The following is an 8513-nucleotide window of genomic DNA, read 5'->3' as shown; positions in this document are numbered from 1 at the left end:
GACTTCTGCATCAGTTCGAACCTCCTCTGTTTTTCATGTGCTTTCTACGGTGCATAGCACACAATCGAAAACCAGTAAAAGGCTGGGCACGGTGGCTTACGCCTGTAATCCCAACACTTTGGGAGGCCATGGCAGGCAGATCGCTTGAGCCTAGGAATCCGAGACCAGCCTGGGCAACATAGTGAAACCTAGTTTCTACAAAAACAAACAAACAAATTGGCTGGGCACGGTGGCTCACGCGTGTAATCCCAGCACTTTGGGAGGCCGAGGTGGGCAGATCACTTGAGGTCAGGAGTTCGAGACCAGCCTGTCCAACGTGGCAAAACCCCATCTCTACTAAAAATACAAAAATTAACCGGGTGTGGTTGCAGGTGCCTGGAATCCCAGCTACTCAGGCTGAGGCAGGAGAATTGCTTCAACCCGGGAGGTGGAGGTTGCAGTGAGCCAAGATGGCGCCACTGCACTCCAGCCTGGGCAATAGAGCCAGACTCAGTCTCAAAAGAAAAAAAAAAAAAAAAAAGCCGTGTCGGGTGGTGTGTACCTGTAGTCTCCAGCTACTTGGGAGGCTGAGATGGGAGGATGGCTTGAGCCCAGGACGCGGAGGTTGCAGTGAGCCAAGATCGCGCCATTGCACTCCAGCCTGGGTGACATAGTGGGGGCGGAAAAAAAAGAAGAAAAAAATCAGTAAAAGTAAACTGAATCTGATCAACTAGAGCAAATCCTATTCTTAGGTGGATAAGAGTGAACAGACTTGGAAAATATTGAGGATCTCTTGGTTATTTTAAATCTTTCCTCCTTCAATGTATTATGAATATATATATCTTTGTTTTTATTTGTAGAGTTCTAGCCCCTCTTATTAGCTCTTTGAAAGTTGTCACCGTTGACTTTCATTTTGTCAGATATTCCTCTTTATCAATGGATGAACTTTTCTTCAAGTAATGTTCTGATTTTGACTTATCTTTACACAGTGATCCCATGCTGGTGGTTTAATAAGGCGTTTTTAGAGACTAAGAAATTTCTGATGATTTTCTATTACAACTACTTTTCAAATATGCTCTTTTATTACTTTGGGTTGTTTTTCTAGTATTGGATCACTGCTCTGGAGTAATATTAAGTGAGTGTACATAGACCGCAAGTAAATATTTGCTAGGTACCTAGTATGTGCCAGACGCTCTATTGACACTGGGTGTATCACAGCAAGATGGAGGTGGACCTCAGGGTACGTTCTGTTAATTGTTGTGGGGACTGTAACATTTTCTTAAATTATTAATATATTGGGAAAATAACTTATTCTTAAAAGATTGGTTTGAACATAGCCAACCTTTTGTTTCCATTATGCATAGCCTTCATCTGGATTTAGTTAGTTTTGCTGCAAAAATAACTGTAAGTATTTAAAAACCAAAAGTGGATTGTTTTAGATTTAGTAGCTGTTTTGACCTTTATGTAGCTTAGTCATTAGGATCAAAATTGACTGTAGAGTGTCCTTTATGACTATTTAGTGATTTATGTTGTTCAATCAGCTGTATTTGAAAAGTAATAATTACCATTTGTTGAGCAACTATATGTCAGTATAGCCAATTATACAATATTATTACTTTATAATATATACAATTGCATAAATATGTTAATTTATACAGTATCATCACTGATCTCTTAAATAACCCTGTCAGTTGGGTAGTATTATCTGCATTTATAGGTGAGGAGGAAATAGGCTTAGGAATTTAAGAAACCTGCTCAATTAGCTCATGAGAAATAGAATTAGTATTTAAACTAAGGTGTGTTTAACTCCAAAGACTATGTGTGCTTTTTCCAGTGCCTCTCTAGTTTTAATCTAATTGTTAAATGTGCATTAGTATTAATTCAGAAATAAATGCTGATAATAATTCTAAGAGCTTTTCCCCCCAAACCTGTTTTTGCCATAAATAATATTTATGTGGTATTGTTTTTAAATAATATTTAGGATTACTGTTGCTTGCTAATCAGAATTTTATCAGATTAAGTATTTTAGCTGAATACTAATGAACATATATATCATTCTGTTTTGGTCACATTTGGTTTACTAACTGTATAGCATCAAAGATGTCAAGTCCCCGAATCTGGATTTCTGAAAGAGCATTTCCAAGCTTCACTTATGAATTATGTAGCTACTGCCTATCGCTTTGAGCTCTGATTTTGCCATAATGACATAGTCCTGCCAAGAAACAATGAGAAATATGCAGAGGCAGTTGTTCATGCAGTCTTTCTCCTTTCTCTGCCAGTACTTTGGCTGACATCTTATATTGATGTCAAATGATATTGTCTTATCTGTGAATGGAACTTTACTGAATGGAATGGAAGAACTTTTTTTAAGCTATAAATGAAAGACTGACTGCTAGAGTTTGTAATCAAATGGAATGTCTCATAAAAATCTGGTGCTACTAAGGCCCAAATTGAGTTATTACAAAAGTTAATGCCTAACTTGTTCTTTAGCTTGCTCCCTCTTTTTGTCATTAGAATGTGATATCATCCATGTATGTGTACAAATATATCTTCCTTCTGAAAGAAGGAAGGAGATATAAAAATAAGAATAAGGAGAAACTGATAGTATTTAAATTGTCTTTGAAATAAGAGCTAATAGGTTTTGAGGAGCACCTGAAGGCTTTTTTTCCAAGTAAAGTGCTGTTTTGATTTTCACTGATACTATCCCATTTTACAGGTGAGGAAACTGAAACCCTGAGAGAATAAATAAAATAACTTGTCCTGGCTCGCACAATTAGCTCTGCCAAAGAAGAGGTGGAGGTGGGAACTTGAATTTAGGTCTTTCTGATAGCAAGCCTATTCTCTTAACCACACTCTCTTGCCTCACAGAATAATGATCTAATCAAGAGATTTGATTAGTCAGCTGGGGCAGTGTGAGTAAGAATAGAGAGGAGGGGATGAATAGGAGAAGCTTAGGTGGTCAGACTTTTTCTAGTAGCTAGCTGATTGTGAGGATCTAGTGTGAGGGAAAAAGTCTGGCTTCAAGAGTAGATTTGGGAGGGAGTTGTGTTTAGGTAAATCATTGAAATTTCTATTTTGGATGAGTTTATGCAAGAATATGTTGAGACTCTGTAGAGAATAGTCTAAACACTTAAAAAGGCAAGCAGGCCGGGCATGGTGGTTCATGCCTGTAATCCTAGCATTTTGGGAGGTCAAGGCAGGAGGATCACTTGAGGTCAGGAGTTTGAGACCAGCCTGGCCAACGTGGTGAAACCCTGTCTTACTAAAAATACAAAAAATTAGCGGGGCATGGTGGCGGATGCCTGTGATCCCAGCTACTTGGGTGGCTGAAGCATGAGAATCACTTGAACCCGGGAGATGGAGGTTGCAGTGAACCGAGAGCATGCCACTGCACTCCAGTCTGGGCGACAGAGCAATGCTCTGTCTCAAAAAGAAAAAAAAAATGGGGTAGGGGGCAGGCAAGCAGAGGAGTAGAAGCCAGATGAATTTGGAAGAGGTGAAGCACAGATGGGAAGGGGACAGTCTTCCCTGTTCTAATTTCCTTCTCTGCTCCATCCTCTGGCTGCTTCCTCCTCGGGCCAGGCACTGTTGTAAGTTCCGACAAAAACTCCTGCCTTTATAACTTATCTATTTGGAGAAGAGATAACAATAAACAAAATTAAGTTCAATGTATAGTGTGTTAGATGGTGGTAAATGCTATGGATAAAAATAAAGCAAGCCAGGGCTCTGGAGAGTATGAGGGTTGAGGAGGGGGTTTAAGGGAGGACTGCTGTAAATCGAGTGGTTAGGGAAGCACTTACAGAGAAGGTGACTCCTGAGTACAGACCTGAAACTGGTGAGGGCGTAAGCCATCCCCACATGGGGGATGCGGGGGAGAGTCTCAACAAAGGGAACAACGGGGGCAAAAACCCTTTGAGGGCATGCCTGGTTGCTAAGAACAAGCAAGACAGCCAGAGCAGGGTGAGTGAAGAAGAGCATAGTGGAAGATTAAAGCTGGGGGACAGGGGCAAGTTACTGTAGTCTTGAAGGCCACTGTAAAATCTTTGCTTTTTTTGAGTGAGATAGGAAGCCATTGATGGAATAAGCAAAGTAAGATAAAACTGAAAAGTGCCCACTGGATTTACGATCTGAGGTTACTCTCTCCCCTCTTGAGGTCTGTGACTGTTTCATTTCATAATTTATGCAGCCAGACACTGTTCTGGAAATTGGGATACACGAACAAAAAACATAATTTCTGCTCTCCACTTCCTGCACACAACTTGAAGTGCTCCGTTTTTGAAAGCTAATTCTTGGCAGGATGTCAGTGTGGAATGATTCTGAGAGTCCCAGATGAGTGCCTGGCTATAGGGAAGGAGTGCAACAAGCCAAGGGAGCAGTGATGGTGCACTTTCTGCTTCAGTAGCCACCGTGTCTATTGTTGTAGTCGTAGAATAAGTACAACTGTTGGTCACAGAAGTCTGATTGAAGGCCATTGGTCCCTTCCTGTCCCAGAGGCCACTTCTTCCTGAGGGGTAAAGAGGTGTCTGAGTTTTCTGAATGTGATTCTGTTTGTGTGACTCCCTGTGTTTTTCATTTCCAACCTTTTCTTCTTTCTTTTCTTTTGTCTTCCTTTCCTTCCTTTTCCTTTTCTTTTCCTTTCGTCTTTTTTTTCTTTCCCCTTTCCTTTCTCCTTTCTTCTTTGTCCTTTCTCCTGTCTTTCTCCTTTCTTTTCCAATAGGATCTTGCTCTGTCACCTAGGCTGGAGTGCAGTGGTATGATCATAACTCTACCTCCTGGGCTCAAACGATCCTCCTGCCTCTACCTCCTGGGCTCAAATGATCCTCCTGCCTCTACCTCCCAAGTAGCTGGGTCTACAGGCACATGCCACCATGCCTGGCTAATTAAAAAACAATTTTTTTTTCTGTAGAGATGAGGGTGTCACAGTGTTGCCCAGGCTGGTTCTCAGACTCCTGGTCTCAAGCAGTCCTCCTGCCTTGGCCTGCCAAAGTGTTGGGATTATAAGCATGAGCCACTACACCTGTGGTGGCCCCAACATTTTCTGAATGTGAATCCGTATGTGTGGGGTTCTCTGTGTTTTCCAGTCCTGACTTCATAATTAGCTGAAATTTGAACTTTCTGCATAGACCATTAGGGTACCTTTTAGTGTAGGCCCATAGTTGGCAACGATTCAACTAAATAGTCCTTAAAGTAATGTGTGTTGGCATTTACCATTCCTCACCGAAGTGACATCTTCCAATTCCTTTCTCTTTGCCCCATTTTTATTCTTCATTTGTTCTTTCTTTTCCCAAAGGCTTTTTTCTTTTTTTCCATTTTCTTTTTGGCTGTGGTGATACTTATAATTTAAGGATCCTAACAGTTTCTGTAGTACCTCACAGTGATAGTGACCTGAAAGAGTTATAGTTGCTTCCTAACATCTGACTTAACACATTTCTGAGAACAGACTGGGGAAAATCTGTAGCAACATCTGTAAAATACTTTTAGTTCCTTGGTGAAAAGGGGAAATATAAAGAAGCGGTTGGTTTTTAGAAGTTGACTAAGTCTGTGGTTTGAAATTTGTATGCCAATGATTTTAGTAAAGAAAAATACTTGATTTTCTTTGGAGGTTGCAGTGAGCCAAGATGGCGCCACTGCACTCCAGCTTGGGCAATAGAGCGAGACTCAGTCTCACCTTAGAGGTGAGGGGTGGGATTTGCCACAAAGAGCAAAATAATCAGTGTATTTTCTCAGAAATTCTCTTATTTTCTTGAGAACTTTAGTGTAAATACTAAATAAATGTTTTGAAATGATTTCAGATTACTTTCACTATCTGTCACTTTCATATAGAGATTACCCTATTGAAGCAGTTGTATGTAATGATTTTCTGTTATATAGATTTGAATGTAAGTTGGCGTATGCTAAGATAGTCCTCAGTTTATTTTATTAAAGATATCCTTTCTTTCAGACGTTTTCTTCTCTATACTACCTTATCTTAGTGAATGGCAACCAGTGTGACAAGCTTAAAACCCTTAAGGAACCTCTGTTTTTCCTCCTCTCTTCCTTCCCTTATCAGTTTTGTTATTATCTCAAGAGGAACTTCCTCTCTATCACAGCTTACTCCAGGCCCTAGTATGAACCAGTCACCTAGATGGCTTCATTAGCTTCTTACCTGGTTGCCCTTAATCAATCCAGCATTTTCTCCACATTGACGCTGGAATGATCTTATAAGCTATATTTCCTAAAGGACTACTGTACTTAAAAACCTCTGTACCTTTTTAAATCTACAGTACAGATTTTGTACCTTAACATGTTTTTTTTAATCAGATAAAATGTTATGCCTCTGCTATTGAGACATAAATGTTGTATTTCCTATGTTGAGAATTTTGTATTTTCTGTATTCCCATTAGTGAATAACATTTTGCTGATCTTTGCTTTCATCACTTACAGTAGTTTTTTCCAACTATGGAGCACCTTTAAATATGGAATTTGCTTTTTAAACTCCATATGCATCCTTCTTTCTTTCTCCATTTCAACTTAACTGGACAGTAGCTTGACATAGAGGACTGTCCGGACTCTACCTACTTGACCAGATTACTAACTACAGTAGTTTTGCAAATATTTACTAGAGCACTTTGTTGCTTATATTTATTAGGCAGACAAAGATAGAGTACATGTATTAGTCCATTTTCACACTGCTGTAAAGAACAAACCAAGACTGGGTAATTTATAAAGGAAAGAGGTTTAATTGACTCAAGTTCCACATGCTGGTTTATTCAAGAATTACTGAATGAATACCTACTGTTCACCCACTGTGTAGGGAAAAGATAGATGAGGAAAAGTATAATGGGATAAAGAAGAATCTTATTTAATAAATCAAATGATTTCAACAAAAGGGATCACTGGTAAATTGGGCACACCTTCTGGTTTTCACCTGACGAAAATAATTTTTCTGTGGCCGTTCATCTTAGTTCAACAAACATTTATTGTGTCAGACACTACGAGCTGTTAGGAGATATTCGTGCGTAAATGAAAGACAGTCTTTGCCCTGGGCTATGTTAGTCTTTAGTGGAAAAGACAGATACGTGAACAGAGGCTTTCATTATAATTTAGGAATTGCTTTAATAGTGGTGGAAGGGGCAGATTTAAAAATATTTAGGTGATAAAAATCATAGGAATTGGTGATTGATGGAATGTTGGGGATTGAGAAGAAGTCATAGGATGATTCACGGATTTCCAGTGTGGGTGACTTGATAAGGATGGAGGATTAACATTAACTCACATCCAAAATACAGAATTAGAAACCTATTTGTGAGGGGTGAGGGGGAAATCAGTTTTGCTTTCAGTATGTATAACATGGCTCCGACACATCTAGTGGAGACAGTATAGCATAGTAGGAAGGTGTTTTGGCTTGGGAATCAGATCACGTAGGTTTATGACTAAGCTATACCACTAGCTGCTTCTCGCTGTGTGACTTTGAGATGACTAACCAACCTCACCAAGTCCCAGTTTCTGTGGGGACAGTACTAGTACATACTATATAGGAGTTGTCAAAATTAAAAGAAATAATGTATGGTAAGCACTTGTCACACCAATAGGCATATAATGAGACCTCACTAGTATGTCAGGAAATACTATCTGTGTAGCAGACAGTATGAACTCAGGAGAGAGGGGAGCTGTATGTACAATTTTGGGAGTCATTAACATATAGGCTTACGTAATGACAGTAGGTAAGTTTCCTATAGAGAATGGACACCTGAGGAAGAGTAATAGTGGACAGGGGATGGACAGAAGAGGAATAAAATCCAAATGAAAAGTGGTGTGATTATTTTCCATGTATAGAAGCTTTGTAGATACTTATGCCTCATAGAGAAGTTACAATGTGAGATTTATAATTGGAGCACAACCAGGAATATTTATGATCTTCAAAAAATCCACAAATTTAAAATTTCACGTGGATTTCTTTTTAAAGCAAACTTCCTATTTAATTAAATAGTAATAAAATCAGCCCCTCCCCACTTTTAAACTACTTGCCAGTAGACTTTTTAATTTTTTCTGAGAAGCTATTTGAAACTCTACTGAATGATGTGGACACAGATTATTTGCTTGAGTAGTGTTGATACTTTATGGTAACCTTTATTTCCATGTATATTCATCAGTTGTCTTCTTGTTAGAGCCTTAAAAACTTTGTTTTAATAGCTTAGGAAATGATATGGTTTGGCTCTGTGTCTCCACCCAGAAAGATAGGTGAGATCTATATTGCAGTAATTGCTCAGTGTTGGTTGGCCACAGTGCCCTTTCCAGCCAAGTCACGCACAATGAAGAGGAGTAAACAGTAGTTCATCCCATTTGTCTTAAAAGGTGTTTAAGTTTGGATTCGCAGTGTGTGGTAAACTGAAGCTAGATTTTTATTTAAGGAAGAAATGGTCCTAAACAATGAAATAAATGTTGACCTCTAAGAGAAATCTTTATTCAGGTTTATAAGTAGAAAACCTTCCTCTCTCCTCTCCTGCCCTCCCCTCCCCTCCCCTCCTTTCCTCTTCTTTTCTGAGACAGAGTTT

Source organism: Mandrillus leucophaeus, unplaced genomic scaffold, assembly GCF_000951045.1.
Source record: "Mandrillus leucophaeus isolate KB7577 unplaced genomic scaffold, Mleu.le_1.0 Scaffold61, whole genome shotgun sequence".
Lineage (NCBI taxonomy): Eukaryota > Metazoa > Chordata > Mammalia > Primates > Cercopithecidae > Mandrillus > Mandrillus leucophaeus.
The sequence above is the reverse complement of the archived record's forward strand: the minus strand, read 5'-3'. Positions refer to the sequence as shown.